This window comes from Schistocerca piceifrons, chromosome 5 (genome assembly GCF_021461385.2).
Source record: "Schistocerca piceifrons isolate TAMUIC-IGC-003096 chromosome 5, iqSchPice1.1, whole genome shotgun sequence".
Lineage (NCBI taxonomy): Eukaryota > Metazoa > Arthropoda > Insecta > Orthoptera > Acrididae > Schistocerca > Schistocerca piceifrons.
In genome coordinates, this window is record NC_060142.1 from 97,982,458 (window position 1) to 98,002,713 (window position 20,256).

Sequence of the window (20,256 nt, forward strand, 5' to 3'; positions counted from 1 at the left end):
AAATGACGTTCGTCACCTGTACAACACAATGCACACCAGTTTGCATTCTTGCATTCAACATTCTGGCAGTTGCACTATTTATTAATGTATCAAAATTTTGTATTTGTAATGGGTTATCTCGCGCTTACATTGTTAATTTCTTAAATATTTTACCTAGGCAAATGTATTCCAGGAGTTTCATTATTCTACATTAATTATTTTTTGATGTTGCAATTTTTTTCGTCAGTGTAAGTAACTCATGTTCTTTTGGAACTGCTCTGGGTTATTTACAACAAACTTCATAAGAGAATCAATATACTATGAAGCAGTAGTCAGAATGCCAACTCCTTAAACAGATATGTACAAGGTGATCGTGGATAACATATATTATTCTTACAGCAGATTTTGGAACAATAAACACTTCCTTTCTTATAGGTGAATTATCACAGAACATTATTCCATATGGTATTACTGAATGAAAATATGCGAAATAGGCCAGCTTACTGATTTGTCTCTCCTCTAAATTTATAATGATGCTGGATGAAAATGTGGTTGAACAAAATTTGATAGGAGTTCAAAATGCGCTTTTTCCAGATTAAATTCTCATCAACGTGGACAGCTAAGAATTCTGAAGTTTCCACCCTATTATTATTTTCTCACCATGTGTAACACTTATAGTTGCTGTAGTATCCCTAGATGAACAGAAGTGAATATACGGTTGTAAAATTTGGTGAGTGAAGATTTACGTGGCATTCTCAGTAAAGCAACTGCTCTGAAACCCGATATGTGATTTACTGAGTGTACTGTTGTAGAATATACCACTTTCTCTAAAATTTTCGAAAATAGATGCAGCAGTGAATCAGGTCGGACGTTATTGACATCTCTCCAGTCACCTTTTTAAATAAGGGTTTCAAAACGATATATTTCAGTGTCTCTGGGGAACGGCTTACGTTAATGACGCATTGCGTATTTCAGATGAGACTGGGCTGATTCTATGGGAACAAATCTTTAGTAGTCTGTTGGAAACATATCAAAACCGATCGAAATTTTATTTTCCATAAAATATACAAATTTCTTAGTTTCAGAAGGACAAATTGAATTTTGTAATAGTTGTTGTTTCAAGATAATTTCGTGATTTTTTCTCTTCAATAGTTTTTCCCTATACTGTCTACTATATTAAAGAAATCATTATACAAGATATTTGTTGTGTATGTTTTGTTGAAATATATGTCTCTATGCTTTGTTACTTTGTTATTGTGTATTGAACTGGGGACCTAGAAACGATGGAAAGGTTTCGTCCCACCGGAGCCCACAGTTGTCAACAAGTCCACAACAGGCCACAGCAGTCCACCCACCCCACCGGCCGCGGTGGTCTAGCGGTTCTGGGCGCTCAGTCCGGAACCGCGCGACTGCTACGGTCGCAGGCTCGAATCCGGCCTCGGGCATGGATGTGTGTGATGTCCTTAGGTTATTTAGGTTTAAGTAGTTCTAAGTTGACCACAGATGTTAAGTCCCATAGTGCTCAGAGCCAACCACCATCCACCCTACCGTCGACCCACACTGAAACCAGGGTTATTGTGCGGTTCGTCCCCCAGTGGATCCTATCCCCCCCTCCCCGCGGGAAACGTCTCATACCAGACGAGTATAGCTCCGATGTTAAGTCCCATAGTGCTCAGAGCCAACCACCACCCATACTACCGTCGCCCCACACTGAAACCAGGGTTATTGTGCGGTTCGGCCCCCAGTGGATCCTATCCCCCCCTCCCCGCGGGAAACGTCTCATACCAGACGAGTATAACTCCCAAATGTTTGCGTGGTATAGTAATTATGATGTCTGCGTATGTGGAGATAGTGTGTGAGCGGCAGCCGTCGACATTGTGTAATTGAGGCGGAATAAGGGCAACCAGCCCGCATTTTCCGAGGCAGATCGCCTTAAAAGCATCACATGGTGGCCGGCACACCGGACCTCGACATAAATCCTCGGGGCGGATTTGTGCCGCCTTCTCGCTCGGGAAGCGGCGCGTTATACCGCGAGGCTAGCCTGGCGGGCTCATTCCTATGCTTTCTACCATATTTAAGAAATGATTGTTTAATATACTTGCTATCTGTGTCTCATCATGTACATCCCTTCAGTTCAGTAGTGATGTTGTTCTGTGGCTGGTAGTTCTCTCTTTCATTTGACTACATTCAGTGTAGCCTTAAGTTTGTTGTAGGAATTGGCGACTTCTGTCTTTATGTGCACAAGTACTATATAGTGGCTGTGTGCAGTGTGACGCTGAGTTTGTGCTGACGAAGGGAGGCAGGGGGCCGGCGAGTAGCCATCTCCATTCGAACGACATCAAGGCAGCCAAAGACTTAACGTCCCAATTCGACGAACAGATCAGCATCAACAACCTGCACCTTCTCACTCTATGGCACACTTTGGAAAGCTTTGCAAATAAATCCAAGCTGTCAGCGCAATGTTTGAAGGTCATATACTGGACTGCACTCCATCATCTATCCTCCATTTCCGGCGAATTACTAGCACTAAAAATATCTTCCATCACGATACCACCAGGATTCGAACCGTCTGCGTTGGTGTCAATCGCCGCCGCACAGGTGCGGATTATCGTCCGTGGCCATTTGTTTGCTTTGCGCCAGTGCTTTATGCGCCTTCTTCGGGTCAAGCATGAAGAATGTGGTAATTTTTTTCTACAGGAAATTGTGCAGACACTACGCCAATTCTACCTGAGCAACGTATACTGTAGACAAGCCTCTTATTTACAAAGAAAGATAGTAATATTAAATTACTTTAACCTGTTCCAGAAAGGAAACAATTATCAACGTAAAAACGTAAAGCTCTTCTTTGAAAATTACAAAACCTCTTCCCGGTAGATCATTAAGGATCTTCCAATGACAATGAGACAGCAGAGCTTCTTCGAGATCAACGAACCAGTTCTCAGAACACAATAACAAATTTTAACGATCAAATTCTTCTTACAAAACGGAAAAACCCCTTTGAATGACAACAGAACTTTTCTTGAACGACTATAAAACACTTGAAACTACGAAGCACTATCCAATTATAACTTTACCAATTCTGTGTGGAGATAGTTCTGTAAGTATGATTGATACTTACTGCTGAGCTTATTGTGACTGACCCTGTGCTGCTCACGCAGATACTCTTGCCAAATAGCAAAAACTTAGATTTTGAGTGTAAGGTAAAAGTGACCAGATGTGCTCTTAGCGTCACAGTAATGTTATTATTTGGTGCTGGGTAGAGAAACCCATGCAGTGTAGGGCTACAGAGGCTTTTCAGTAGTAAATGTCCGTAACAAACGGCATGTAAAAAAAAAAAAAAGGAACACCTAGAATGGGAGTAGGAAACGAATTGAAACTTCACGGCTGAGAACGATTATTTCAAGGACTACTGTTGGAGTCATATTTACAGAGAACTTGACAGTACGAGTCCACGTATCTGTATGAGGTTGCAGTCAACTCTGGCCTGATTGCACGTACTGATTCCGTTGTACGCGGCGGCAAAAAGCCGTTCTGCCCTTTCCTGGGGCGAACTGGCCGCAGATGCTGTAACTGATCCTTGATATCCTGGATACTGCTAGTTTTTCCACAGATGTTCTACTGTGGACAGGTCCGACGAACTTGCTGGTCATGGGGGTGCACCTCAACATCACGCCGAGAGTTCAAAGAGAGACGTGCTATGTGTGGATGGGAGTTGTTCTGTTCAAAAAAGGAGTCCAGATACTGTCGGATGACTGATACACGAGATGATGGAGCATGTCCGTGATCTACCGTTGTGCTGCCGCAGTTCCCACAGTTACTAACAGCCGTTGTCCTAAGTCATACTCGGTGCCTCCCCTCCTATGCCCTGATGTCAGGAGTTACACCACTGTGAATCTCCAAATGCAGCTCTCCCCAGGCCGCCACCATACCCGCCAGCGACGGTCATCTAACATAATCAATAACCGGGATTCACCGATGAACGCAATGCGATGCCATTTATCAGCACTGCATGCTTCCCAAACACGGACTCACTACAAAAGCAGCGGTTTGGATACTGGTGTTGTAAGTAGGCTGTTTACGTTTTTATGTTGGTAACGTCACCTGGCGCTCTGTATGAAAATCACTGGCTGTGCTGTATACAGTCTGTGGCTGGTTGGCATTGTTGGAATATTCGCCATTGTAGTGTTGGCTGCTAACAGCGCGTAGCGTTGCGCAGTTGGAGGTGAGCCGTCAGTAGTGGTGGATGTGGGGAGAGAGATGGCGGAGTTTTGAGAGCGGATGATGTGGATGTGTGTCCATCAGAGAGAGTTAATTTGTAATAATGGATGGCATGAACTGACACACACACACACACACACACACACACACACACACACACATATATATATATATATATATATATATATATATATATATATATATATATATATACGACCTCGGCATTATGTCAACAAAATTCAAGAAACCAACACGAAAACTTACCACATGGAAATTCCCCAGCGGAAAGCAAGAACTACAAATCGACCACGTAATAGTGCAGAAAGACTCACAAAAAGAAATTTTGAACATAGACACCCGTAAAGGCTACTTCGACTCAGACCACCACCTACTACAGATCAGGATTCGTCTTTTGCCAAAGAAAAAGCTCCAGAAGAACAAAATTGTTAGACCAGATCCAGAATACGTTACTTTAAACCAGACACAAATATTACACAAAATTAAAATGGAGAAAACGACAGACTGGACACAACTTTCACGAAGAATCCGAGAGGCCATGAAACTAGCACAAGCACCACGAACACGGAAACACCGTTGGTGGAACCACACATGTGACCAAGCTATTGACCAACGAATCAGTGCATGGAAAAAATTTAGTTGCCATAAATCGCAAGAGAATTGGATGAACTTCTTGAAAACACAGAAGCAATCAAGCAAAATCATTCGCAGTGAAAAACGACAGTATGACAAACGGCGACTGACAGAGATCGAATCGGACTTCATGAAGAACAATACAAGAAACTTCTACAGAACGTTCAGAGAAAATATGACTGGATATCAACCACCCAACTTGTGCTTCAGAAGACCGGATGGAACCCTAGAAACCAATACCAAAAACAATTGTGACATTCTGGCAAAGTACTTTGAAAAACTGCTCAACACGGACCCCCCCATGGAAGAAATGATGACAGAAACGAGCACATACAATCCGGATAGTGAACCTCCAACTCTAGAAGAAGTTAAAGAAATAATAAAGTCACTCAAGAATCGTAGAGCACCAGGAGAAGATGGCATCATCGCGGAAATCTGGAAGTTACAAGACCCAGAACTCACCAAAGACATCCACAGGATCTTGGAAGACATCTGGAAGACCATGAAAATCCCTGACAACTGGAAAACTGCCCTGATACACCCACTACACAAAAAAGGTGACAAGACTAACCCGAACAACTACAGAGGAATATCCCTACTACCGGTCACATACAAGATCCTCTCTAAAGCTTTACTGAACAGACTAGAACGCCAAACCGACCACTTGATTGGGGAATACCAAGCAGGCTTCCGTAAAGGGCGGTCTTGTGCGGAACAAATTTGGAACCTGAAAATGATTTTACAACACAAACAGAACCTGATCATTACCTTTGTTGACTTCAAAAAGGCGTACGACTCTATCGACCGGAAAACTCTCTTCAAAATTCTAGCAGAATACAAAGTAGACAACAAAACACGGGCTATCATAGAGCAAACTTTAACCAACACGACCTCCAAAGTAAAGTTCTGTGGGGAACTATCAGAGCCCTTCGAAATTCGCACAGGTGTCCGACAAGGCGATGGCCTCTCACCTCTCCTTTTCAATCTGGTGTTAGATAAGGTCATAAAAGAATGGGAAACATCACAACAGGGGATAACCTTAGGAAACCTACAGATTAAATGCCTGGCTTTTGCAGACGATTTGGCGATTGTCACGAAAGGTATAAAGGAAACAAAAGACGCTATTGAAAAACTGCACGAAATCGCTTCCAAAACTGGACTACAGATCTCTTACGAAAAGACACAGTTTATGAGCACAAAGAAACTCTCATCTCTGAACACAAAGTATGGCACGATTTACAAAACAGCAAACTTCAAATACCTCGGTGAAACACTACAAATGAGTGGACATAACAGAGACTCAAATGAAGAAAGAAAGACTAAACTGGACAAGGCATACAAAGTAGTGTGGAATCATTACAACAAGAAGTCTATCTCACAAAAAGCCAAATTACGCCATTAAAACACGGTGGTGCTCCCCGAGGCACTATATGCAGCAGAGACCACACTAATCCGAGGGCATACACGTATCAGACAATTAGAAAAAGTAGAACGGAAAATACTTAGGAAAATATTTGGCGCAACTAACAACAATGGAATATGGATCAAGAAACCTACAGAGGAACTGTACAAACATACGGAGACAATCACAGAAAAGATTAGAAAACGCAGACTACAATTCTATGGACACCTATACAGAATGCCATCACACAGGCTGACCAAACAGATCTTTGACTGGGCAACCACTAGAAACAACAAATGGGTGGCAGAGGTAGAAAACGACCTGAACCAGCTCAACATAACAGCAGACACAATAAACGACAGAATAAAGTTCAGAAACATCATTAAGAAAAGTAAACTACATGAGATACAATGCGACAAACGAACAGGCATAAAATGGACCGAAGAACGAAAGCAAGATCACAGCCAGAAGATGAAAGAAATATGGGCAACCAAAAAGGCAATCAAGATGAAGCCGAAGATACGAAGCCGACAAGAAGCATGGACAGAGGACCGGAAACAGAAACACAGCGAGCGAATGAGGGAAGTTTGGGCAGCAAGGAAGGCAGCAAAAGGAACTGGCCATGTAGTTTAGTCCAAATGCGCTCTTTAAGGGCAAAACACCAATAATAATAATATATATATATATATATATAATGACTTTTGTACACTATTAAGGGAAATACATTGTTTGTTCTCTATCAAAATCTTTCATTTGCTAACTATTCCTATCAGTAGTTAGTGCCTTCAATAGTCAGAATTATTTAGCTGGCAGTAGTGGCCCTCGCTGTATTGCAGTAGTTCGAGTAATGAAGATTTTTGTGATGTAAGTGATTCGTGAAAGTATAGGTTATTGTTAGTAAGAGCCATTCTTCTGTAGGGATTTTTGAAAGTCAGATTGCGTTGCGCTAAAAATATTGTGTGTCAGTTTAGTGTTGATAAGAATAGGTAAAGAACGAAATGTCTGAGTACGTTCAGTTCTGCTCAGCTGTTTGAAAATCAAATAATGTAAGAGGTTTATCAGCACAGTCATTCATAAATTTTTCTAAGGGGATGTTTTATATGTCGACCCTTAGTCGAGGATACCTCACTGGAATCTTTTGATTTTTTCTTGTAGTTTGTGTAATTAGTGTAGCTACTGTTTATTGCTAGCGCGTAATTGTAGAGAGAATTTCCTTTGTAGCTGTAGTTTTTCATTGTTGTACAGTAGAACAGTTGTGGCATGCATGTAGACTTGCACCAAGTATTTCGCAGCTGCGCTTGCAATTAACGAGATTTTATTTTCAGTGCTATGCTAATGTGATTTCTTGTTTTTGCTCTTCAAATTGTGCTTTTCTTGTTATCGTGTGAAATACGTGATAATTATGGCGTGTGAGAAACGTAACACTAGGCTCCAAAGTAAATTGAGAAATGATAGTGACGACGAGCGTAGCTTATCAGCACCACTGTGTAATAAATTAACAGAATTCAAAGTAGTAATTTGGTAATTGTGCATAGGGAAATCGAGCGGGCGGCAAATATTGGTGTAGACAGTGAAACAATTACTGAACAGGGAAGCATTATCGATCGATCGGTCGGCAACAGCTCGCCTCAGGAATCCGAAATGTCAGGACGAAAACTTGCAAATACTGTAGACTCAGGTTTTGCCTCCTTACCGTATTCTCAAATAAGTAAGACACATTTTCTGCTTTTCGAAATGCGAATATTGCCGGTTCAAATTCACTGAGGAACATGTTTCAGACACCAGTGCATTGTTATTACGATTAATGCAACAAATGGAACAAAAGCTTCAAAAGTTAGACACGATGGAACAAACGCTTGAACAAACACTTGAAAGTTTAACTGCTGAATTACTTAAAATCGAATCGAAATGTCAAAAAGTCTGTAATGACGTAAAAATTCAAATTTGTGAGCATTTTCAGCCTATTTTTTCGCGGCATGAAAATGCATTACAGAATCACGAAGCAGCCATAAAAGAACTGCAGATTATTGTTCATGAAAATAATGAGACCTTGCAAGCTAAAATTGACTCAGTTGCATCTACCGATTCGGTTACGCAACTTCCAAAAACTCAGGAAGACTTGAAGGATACAGTACATACGATTTCAACACAAATGGGCGCTCTGAAATATGGTTCAGAAAAACACACTGAGGAAATCAATTGACTATCGGAGAAGGTAGCCGACCTTCGGATCAGGTCACTAACTTTTCTACAAAGGTAGATGATGATCTGAATGACACAAGAAGCGTATGAACAAATTAGAAAATTCAAGGAAAATCAAAATCAAATTAATACACAGTACAAAAGAGAAATCCGGGAAGTACAAGATCAGTTGACACAGGTAATACAAGAATTACATACTTCAGAGGACACTCGCGCTCCAAAACTGGAAGACGGACATTGAAATACGGAACAGCCACAAAATTATAACTAGGGCACTTTGGAAATTATGAAAGAAATTGGCAAGGTACACCGAATTTTGAGATGGATCCGCCGAAACGAAGTAACAGTGACAGAAATGCGACACGCCGACGTGATGATTTTGACTATAAGCTGTTCATTACTACACGAAAATTCAAAACATTTAAGAATTATGGCAACGACATTCATCCACGAGCATGGCTTCATCAATTCTCTCATTCTTTTCCTCCCAACTGGTCATTGGAGCACAGATTAGAATTTATGTGTGGCTACTTAGAGAATGAACCAGCTGTAAGAATGCGATCGGTCATTCACGATTGTCACAGTGAAGGAGAATTTTATCATGCTTTCCTCGCAGCATGTTGGTCTCGAACTACACAAGACCGAGTAAAACATAGCATCATAATGATGAAACACTTCGAACAATCTGAATTTTCCTGTCCTGTGAAATATTTTGAAGACATGTTGCACAAGAATCAGTACCTGTCAAACCCATACAGCCCCTCAGAACTCATCTGCATTTGCTTAATCAAATTGCCTGAACATTTACGACATATTATTTTGGCAGGACGTTGCAAAGACGACACTGAAACTTTTCAGGGACTGTTACAAGAATTGGAAATTGACACTGACAATCGCGAGACGCGAAAACAGAAACACAACAGTTACAGGTCACATCCGTCACAATTCCGCGATGAAAGAAATAATAACTAGACACGACAAGGCTATTTTTACAACACAAAAGGTAACCAAAACAGACACCACCCGTATGACAATCGTTGACAGAATAAAAATAATTACAGAGAAAGATCGTATTTCCATAGTAATGAATGTGACAGAGACAACCATAGAAATAGACAATATGGGAACCAAAACAATTGTTATCGAGGGAGACAGAATAACATCAGACACAACGGTCCACTGCGAAGTTACGACTCAGGGAGAAGTTCTCCACCACGTGACCGACAAGAAAAAAACTACGAAAATTACCGACAAGACACGGTATACACATAACGACAGACCTGAATTTCATCAGAACTGGCGGGATTCAAACAGGGCAGGGCTCTCTCGATAAGGTGAATTTGTAGAAGTTAGGTCTACTAATCCTAATAACGTCGCGCGCCAACACAGAGACAGACAATACTCGCACCGCAGGCAGCCACGTGCGCCAGCTGTCTCAGAGAAAAATAACATAGACACTAACCTTGAGAAAAAATTTAGCATTCCTTACCGACGTATACAACATGATAATTGCTTTGAAGCTGAAACTCTGCGCACTAGGAAGAGTAAAGGATTGCACCACATTTCACATTAAAACCGTTTTTTGAGTGATAATCTCTTTTTTAAATTTAGTCTTTGCTATAAATATCACTTCACGTTACTAGTACTGTTTGTCACACTTAGAAAGTGTTACAGTGCAACTATGTTTTAAAGTTAACTATCCAGTAAAGAAGCTAGGGAACATATTTAGACAGTAATTTCGAATGCATTGTTATAGTGAACAGACGAGACAGTGTTATTGTGTGTGTACATTCTTGCTTGTTAGTTGCACGATTACGTAATGACTATAAGGCATACATACTTAGAATGTATACTGGTACTGCTAATGAGATTTTAATACAACATTTTGATTTACTTAAAAATACATTCTGGATTTAAAGTACTTTCTGAGAGACACCAGATGACACGGTGGTTAGTTTATTTTACTGCTACATGATTACATCACGCGCTACTACTGAGTGATACAATTTATATCATTGGTTTTGAGCTGTATCGGTTTTATATCTGCACAGTTTTTCTGTATTATTCTGGAATGTAAAACATGTTTTAGTAGTAACTTTGTGGTATTTCTACAATGAGACAACCTTTTTCCGTTGCACAACAATACGCTACAGTACAGTACTTACTTCATCGCGGCAATAAGCGTAGTAACTACGATATCTATACGCATAGCATTTCACTTTGTTTATTATGAGGTAAGTACATTGACTTCTACAGAACTTTGCTTATGGGTGACGATAATTACGACACTTGGCACATTTTTAGCGTTAAGTAATGACAGAGATTATTTTACAACAAGATGCACAGTTTAGCGCTGCAGAACACGTATTTGAGTGATTAATTTTGTACTTAAAACATTTATTTTCAAAGATTATTGAAATACAAAGATACAAAGGTTTTCCATGATACATTTAATTCCATTGCTGTAATCAGTAACACCTGAGGGTAAAATTACAATGATCCCCAGGGGGTACACGCTTACTTTGTGTACCATGTGTGTGGCAAACACAAGGAGCCCTAGCTAATATGGTATTTGCTTATACAACTTCACACATCGGTACCATCTTTCTGTAACACAGAATTACACAGCTATCTGATTATTTAACTGAGAGAGACCAACATTTTTTTACTACATCAGTCACACATGTTTACACAATTACACAGCTGGATAACTTCACACTTATGAAACCGTATTTTGTCTGTACTTTGTGAACTCTTCATATTTTTTCGAAACCATTGTGATACCATGAGAGCTTTGAATGATGTATTTGGTATGGGATCATGATTTTTAAAGTACGTTTGAGGTAGATGACACTATTGAAATGAGCAGAGAGTTTTTTTAGGTTTGGAAATTATTGCAGAAAGCTACGATGTTTTTGAGATTTGACTGATGTGTTATTATTAAGATGACAATGTGTATTATGCTGTTGAGGTATGTTTATGATCAATAAGATGATGTTATGTGAGGAATTTGATTATATTACATATTTATGATGATGAAATATTGAAGAAGTGTCGACGAATATCTATATGTGTAATAAGGTAAGGAATAATAATTAGGGGTTAGGGACTCTGATTTGTTAAAAAGGGTGTGGGAAACCAAGAATCGTACTGTCAGAGATATGAAATGTGTGTACATGCGTGAATGTATCACAACACTGCTATACATGAGTATTCGTTTCTACACATTTCCACTGTAATTTTTCGACCTGTGAATTTTTATTGATATCAAAATGTCACTGTAGCGGAGCCCGCTGTCGTAATTGTTTCGTTAAGGAAGATAAGTGACATTGACATAATGCGTAATTGGTGCCCAGCTGTGCCAGTCGCCTGGAGAAAAAGCCATTAGATGGAGAAAAAAAGAGGCCAGTAATCTCACTATTGACATTTCTCTGCAGAAAGCATTTCAAATAAGACACACTCATACTTGGAGCATATTATGACAGTTTTGAGATACTTGCTGATATTTACTGAAATGCCTAATGCAATGATGAGAAATATTTTATGTTATGTACACCTGATTATGACTACTGCCTTTCTAGTTGAGAGATTTTTTTTACTGCCTTATGAAATGCCATATGGCTAGTGAATGATGTTTCATGCTTTGCTTGTATATATATTTGCCTATTTTGTTTAATATCTAGTTTCTAGCTGCACTGCAGCATTGGTTAATATAAAATTTAATAGATGTACTAATGTAAATATTTTCTGTCTACAGATAAATGAAACAATAATTTTATGATATACTTTCTTATGAAAAAGGGAGCAGAAATATACATTTCCCTTCACAGGAATTACATAAATAATTTTTCAACGATTTGGTAACATTTTTGTCGGAGTAGGTTTTTGTGATGCATCACTCTAGTGTTAAGATGTGACGTAGGTATTAGACATGGCCATCTGTACTGTAATATTTTTTCTGCTTGAGCTTTGTCATGTTTAGGTATAAGTTATAACATTTGCTGCTGCTGTTTGCCAGGCATACTGTTAAGCCAGTTTTAAGACTAATTTATTTTTCTTGTTGCTGCACATTGGCTCATATTAGTTGTAATGTTGCATTTTCTCTGCTAATTTAGATATACTGCTGCTTGCTTTGCCAATTTCCATTTTTTGTCATTGCTGTTTGTGTTAATTGTTTTGTGCTACTGCATTGCCTCATACCTTAGTTTATGCATCTGAGCTCAGTAGATTTACGTTACCTTGAGTGGGGGTAGGCTATATAAGAGAATGAGTTGTGATGAACTGGAAGAAATTCATTGGGCAGTTATATGAAAAAGATTTGGGCCAAAATGAGTATTGCACAATGAGAAATATTTCTTTTGAACGAGGATATGAATAGAATACAGAAAGCATGCTTGGAAAGAATTTTATTTTTTTTTTTTTTTTTTTTTTTTTTTTTTTTTTTTTTTTTTTTTTTTTTTTTTTTTTTTTTTTTTTGCAGGAGCAAATGTTGAAACAATAGGAAAGATCTATGGAATGAAGTTTTGGGTTGGACTGCAGTTCCAAATGTTACACTGTAAACGAACCCTGTCCTTTCCTTTTGTGTTATTCCGCTATGTGTATTTGTGTTTTTCCTGTTCTTATGTGTTTAGCTAATAAGATTTATGTTGTAGAATTTTTCTAGTACTAAGCTACAATCACTATGATGAGGAATACTGTTATCCTGAAATGTAATTTGCATTAGTAATGTGTTATTTACTTTGTAAAGATGTTTAGACATTGTTTTTGAAAGCTATTCTGATCTTTTACATATTTACTTATGTCTCAATTCCTGTAACACTGATGTATATGTTTATTTCTATTCTTCTGTAAATGTTATCTGTATTATTATGTTTTTAATGATGTTTTCTGTACCTTTGTAATTGTATTCTCATGTTATAAAATTGTAATTGACACCAGTTCATCAAATTAAGTAACTTGTAAGCATTCATTTCAGTGCACACATTTCTGTTGCTCATAGTATATGCACAATACGTGAGAAGTTGGGACTGTTAGTGTTTGCACGTGTGTTAATAAGCAAGGGACTGGTTATCAGCATTGCTGGTTCTATGGACAATTCCTAAAACTTTGTGATTGCACAAGTGGTGGTTCATTGACGTGCTATATTATCCGCAAGACTCTTCAATGGCGACTGTAGCCGCCTCTACAAGGACTACAGTGGGTCTGCACTTTTCATGGCCCATCAATACCATAATTTCTACAAGGATTGCAGTGGGTCTACACCTTTGATGAATCACCAATACCATTGTTTCTACATGGACTGCAGTGGGTCTGCACCTCTGGTGGCTCGCCAATTCCATAATATCTACCAGGATTTCAGTGGGTCTGCTCTGTGATGACCTACCTACCAATATTCTTCAAAACTTTGACTGACTCAGCGGTGTGTCTGCTCTGTTGTGTCCCATTACCTGTCTGCATGCCAAAAGTCAGCACTGCCTTTCCGTTGGAAGGACAACACTACTTCTTCAAGACTGCATGGAAATCCAGTACTTCCGTGTGCATTTTCTTTTACTGCTCAGGGTTTGAGAAAAAAACACTGCAATGATCAGGGCTGTCTTTATGGACTGTGAGAAAATTTTAGCTTTTGACCAACATTGTATCAATAAGTGTGTGCATCTGATATCTTTGTTATTGTAATTATGAAAAAAATTTTCAAATCTGTATTGGCCACTGCCCAAAACAATTTGTAAAATTTTTTGTAGGGAGCATGGGTGCTATGTAAGTAGGCTGTTTAGGTTTTTATGTTGCTAACGTCACCTAGTGCTCTGTATGAAAACCACTGGCTGTGCTGTGTGCAGTCTGAGGCTGGTTGGCATTGTTGGAATATTCGCTATTGTAGTGTTGGGCAGTTGGCTGTTAACAGTGCGTAGCGTTGCGCAGTTGGAGGTGAGGCGCCAGCAGTGGTGGATGTGGGGAGTGAGATGGCAGAGTTTTGAGAGCGGATGATATGGACGTGTGTCCATCAGAGAGAGTAAATTTGTAAGAATGGATGTCATGGACTGATATATATATATATATATATATATATATATATATATATATATATATATATATGTGTGTGTGTGTGTGTGTATATATATATATATATAGATATAATGACTTTTGAACACTATTAAGGTAAATACATTGTTTGTTCTCTATCAAAATCCTTCATTTGCTAACTATGCCTATCAGAAGTTAGTGCCTTCAGTAGCTAGAATCCTTTATTTAGCTGGCAGTATTGGCGCTCGCTGTATTGCAGTAGTTCGAGTAATGGAGATTTTTGTGATGTAAGTGATTCATGAAAGGTGTAGGTTACTGTTAGTCAGGGCCATTCTTTTGTAGGGATTTTTGAAAGTCAGATTGCGTTGCGTTAAAAATAGTGTGTGAGTTTAGTGTTGATCAGAATAGATAAAGAGCGAAATGTTTGAGTACGTTCAGTTCTGCTCATCTGTTTGAAAATGAAGTAATGTAAGAGGTTTATCAGCACAGTCATTCATAAGTTTTTCTATGGGGGCGTTTTTGTGTTATGAGTAGGCCGCACATGGAACGGTAATTCGCACAGTCTAGCTGCTGCTGGTATCCGACCAATAACTCGGAATGACACAGGCGGTCCGTTACTTGTTTCAGGGGGCCAGGCAGAGAAGTACAGCGAGTGTCATGTTCACAATATGAAGATACTCCCTTATGGTGCTCCGACGTGGTCGTCTAGAACTTCGATGATGAATATGTCAGCCCTCACGTTCCCATACAGTCCGACATCGGGTCACCATCACATCAGAAAGTACCTCAAACTTGGATTCGACCATCTATCTAGACGGAGACCCACAACGAAGCTCTGTTCAGTGCTGATAACGCAGTCTCTAATGAGTGCATGACCACTTCCATGTCCTTCACAGTGATCACTCAATGCACAACTGTGTGTATTCCCATTTTATTCCGCACCAGGCTCGTAACAAAACTAAACAGGCACAACAGTAATATACTCCGGTGGTGATTCAATCTGTCGCAGACAGTTGCATCTCTATTCACTCACAAACGCGGACAAGGTTCAAAAATGTGTGCTAATTCCTGAGCGACCAAACAGCTAGGGCAATCGGTCCCTAGACTCACACACTACTTAAATTAACCTATGCTAAGAACCTAACCTATGCTAAGAACAACACGCTCACCCATGCCCGAGGGAGGACTCGAACCTCCGGCGGGAAGGGCCGCGCAATCAGTGACATGGCCTCTAACCTCGCGGCCACACTGTGCGGCGCGCCAGAGGTGTTTACATGAAAGTAGTTAGAATGACATGCAACAATATCTAGTTAGGTGCTTAACTTTTTCGTCAGGCCGTGTATAATTGCCAATAATTATCACACAAAAGTCTGCCATTTTTAGCCAAAATCGATAAGCGGGTCGATGGCTTCCATCCAGTCACTCACTGATCAGTTTGGCCTGGCAACGGAAGACAGTAAAACGAAAGCTGGAATTTTAAATTTAGCCTTTGAGATTTCTTTCACGCAGGAGGATCGTACAAACATACCGCCGTTTGAGTCTCGTACAGAATCCCACATGGAGGACGTAGTGATGGACATCCCTGGGGTTGTGAAGCAGCTGAATGGGTTGAAAATAAATAAATCGCCAGGTCCTGATGGGATTCCAATTCGGTTTTACAGAGAGTACGCTACTGCATTGGCTCCTTAATTAACTTGCATTTACCGCAAATCTCTTGCCCAACGTAAAGTCCTGAGCGGCTGGAATAAAGCGCAGGTGACGCCTGTATATAAGAAGGGTAGAAGGATGGATCCTCAAAATTACAGACCAATATCCTTAACATCGGTTTGTTGCAGGATTCTTGAACATATTCTCAGTTCGAATATTATGAATTTCCTTGAGACAGAGAAGTTGATGTCCATGCATCAGCACGGCTTAAGAAAGCATCACTCCTGCGAAACGCAACTCGCCCTTTTTTCACATGATATCTTTCGAACCATGGATGAAGGGTATCATACGCATGCCATAGTCCTTGTCTTCCGAAAGCGTTTTACTCGGTGCCCCACTGCAGACTCCTAACTAAGGTACGAGCACATGGGATTGGTTCCCAAATATGTGAGTGGCTAGAAGACTTCTTAAGTAATAAAACCCAGTACGTTGTCCTCGATGGTGAGTGTTCATCGGAGGTGAGGCTGTCATCTGGAGTGCCCCAGGGAAGTGTGGTAGGTCCGTTGTCGTTTTCTATCTACATAAATTATCTTTTGGACAGGGTGGATAGCAATGTGCGGCTGTTTGCTGATGATGCTGTGGTGTACGGGATGGTGTCGTCGTTGAGTGACTGTAGGAGGATACAAGATTACTTGGACAGGATTTGTAATTGGTGTAAAGAATGGCAGCAAACTCTAAATATATAAAAATGTAAATTAATGCAGATGAATAGGAAAAAGAATCCCCTAATGTTTGAATACTCCATTAGTACTATTGAGCTTGACACAGTCACGTCGATTAAATATTTGGGCGTAACATGATGAAGTGGGACAAGCATGTAATGGCAGTTGTGGGGAAGGAGGATAGTCGTCTTCGGTTCATTGGTAGAATTTTGGGAAGATGTGGTTCATCTGTAAAGGAGACCGCTTATAAAAGACTAATACGACCTATTCTTGAGTACTGCTCAAGCGTTTGGGATCCCTATCAGGTCGGATTGAGGGAGGACATAAAAGCAATTCATAGGCGGGGTGCTAGATTTGTTACTGGTAGGTTTGATCATTACGCGAGTGTTATGGAAATGCTTCAGGAATTCGGGTAGGAGTCTCTGGAGGGAAGGAGGCGTTCTTTTCGTGAACCGCTACTGAGGAAATTTAGAGAACCAGCATTTGATGCTGACTGCAGTACAGTTTTACTGCCGCCAACTTATATTTCGCGGAAAGAACCCAAAGATAAGGTAAGAGAGATTAGGGCTCGTACAGAGGCATATAGGCGGCCATTTTTCCCTCGTTCTGTTTGGGAGTGGAACAGGGAGACAAGATGCTAGTTGTGGTACGAGGTACCCTCCGCCACGCACCGTATGGAGGATTGCGGAGTGTGTATATAGATGCAGATTTAGAAGATGATTCCTTCCGACGCTTCCATTATTGACCTTAGCTATGAGCACCGTGTTTTAGTAGCGTTCCAGCATGCAAGTGCAGCCAGTCGAGCTTGATAGGGGCAGCCAAGAGGTGGCTTTACAGCTGTCGTTTAGCGTGCGTCGATCAGAGGGCGCGTCGAAAGGTGCTGTAAAAGTCGCAGCGTGACCAAAGGCCGCTCTGCGTGGTCGTACAATACAGTACTAAAGCCAGCTACACCTGCTGCGAGGCCCCGTCACCATGGCGACGGCGCATCTGCTTCTGCTGCTCGCGGCCGCCGCCACCGCCTTTCCTCAGGTGCGTCTCTCTGCCACTCATGTGTCCCATCGTGGGCACAAGTCTACAGTCTATACCTTAATGTTTGTAGCTCTATCAGGGACTACAGAGAACTGGAAAATCAGTTGAAGAGTTGGGGCAGAACTTTTAAGAGTGTTTGTAGGGCAATTATCCACAAACGTAAATTCAGAATTGAGTAGTATAGTCGAATTAAGCCAGATGAAGAACTGAGAATGCAAAGTACTGTAACCTGCCACATTTGTTTTTCTTTCCGCTGCGCCCTTCGGAGTACTTTACCGCCCATTAGTATTTATGTCAGTTAGTAAGCTGTGTACGATTCGTATGTTCGATTGTTTATGAGAAAATTTTGGCAGCAGAAGATCAAAACTATGCAAGTTTTGTAGTTGTTATGATCTTCGAATCGCAAAAAATGGGTTAATACAACTTTCCATACTACACTGTTCTCTACAAGCTTCTTTATCTCCGAATAATTGATACCGTCTACTTCCTTTTGAATCTGCCTACCTATAGTTTCTATACCTCCATTCACTCCCCAAATTTTTCTTTAGTGTTAAATTGATATCTCAGAATGTGTCCTATAAACCGAGCCCTTCTTTTAGTCGAGCTGTGCCTAAAATTCCTTTTCCCAGCAGATCTGTTCACTACCTACTGATAAGTTGTGGGGATTTACTCACGTAATAAACAGCATGCTTCTGCGACACCGCATTTCAAAACCCTCTACTCTCTTGGTTTTTAAGCCGTTTATCGTCCACGTTTCACTTTCATTCAAGGCTCCAGACAAATACTTGAAGAAAACTATTTCTAACAACTAATTTCATAAATGGCGTTAACAACCTTCTTGTCTTAGGAAGCGTTTTTCTTGATACTGCCAGTTTATATTTTACATACTCTCTGCTTCGGCCATAATCATCTGTTTTTCTGCCCAAGTGCCTCATTTCCTAATCTATTTCTCACAGCACTGCTGATTTAATTCGATTACATTATGTTATCCTTGATTTGCTTTTGTTGACGTCCATCTCACAATTTCCTTACAAGACACAGTAAATTCTATTCAGCTACTCTTGCAGGATCTTTCCTGTCTCTCAAAAAATGACAATTCATAGGCAAACATAGGTTTTTATTGCTTTTCAATGAACTTTAATTCTTTCTCCTTAGATTAATTTGATTTACTTTACTGCTTGCTCAATGCACAGGTTGAACAGCATCCGGGATGGGCTACAAGCCGGTCTCATTCCCATATCAACCACTGCTTCCTTTTGCCACGCGGGATTGGCCGAGCGGTCCTAGGCGCTGCAGTCATGGACTGTGCGGCTGGTCCCGGCGGAGGTTCGAGTCCTCCCTCTGGCATGGGTGTGTGTGTTTGTCTTTAGGATAATTTAGGTTAAGTAGTGTGTAAGCTTAGTCCCATAAGATTTCACACATATTATTTAAACTGCTTCCCTTTCATGTTCCTCGATTCTTCAACCGTCGTCTCGTTCCTGTGCTAGTTGACAAACGTTTCGCTCCCTATATTTATCAGTTCCACCTTTACAGGATCAGATAGTGATTCCAGTTAATAACGTCAAAAGCTTTCTCTAATTCTACAAATGCTACAATTGTCGATTTGCCTTCACGTTATATATCAGGTAACATACTGCCTCACATGTTCCCACATACCTCTGGAACCAACACCCATCTTCCCCGAAGCCCGCTTCTATTAATTTCTCTGTTCTTATGTAAATAACTCGTGTCAGTTTTTAACAACCACGACTTATTAAATTGATAGTTCGATAATATACACACCATCACCTGTGTTTTTTGTAATTGAAGTTATTACACTTTTCTTGAAGTCTGAGAGTATTTTGCCGTCTTGGTATATCCTGCACACCGAGTGGAATGGTGGGTGGTTCCTGCTATTCTGAACGAATATCGTCTATTCCGGTTGTCTTGTTTCGACTTAGAGCTTCCAGTGCTCTATCAAATTCTTCTCGCATTATCATACCTTCATCTACTTCCCTTTCTATAATATTGCCTGAAGGACATGTATTTCTTTCACCATTTAGCCTTTCCTTCTTTGCTTAGTACTGGTTTAGATCTGAGCTGTTGATGTTCATACAGCTGCTACTCTTTCCCCAAAGCCTTCTTTAATTTTGGTTAAAGGAAATGGCAGCAGTCTTTTCATTTTATTTATGGTCAAAAAATGAAGTATAGGTTAAGTCTGAAAGGATCTCGTGCACAGTAAAGAAATGAAGGCTGGCTTTCCAGGGAGATATTACAAAGAATGAACTTGAAAATGTTACAAATAAGATTTCCATTTACCAGGAGGCTATAAAGGCTGTAATATATTGATTATTCCTTGCTACTGTAGTGTTATCTTGAAGCAGTGAGAAAGGAGGACAGGAGCTC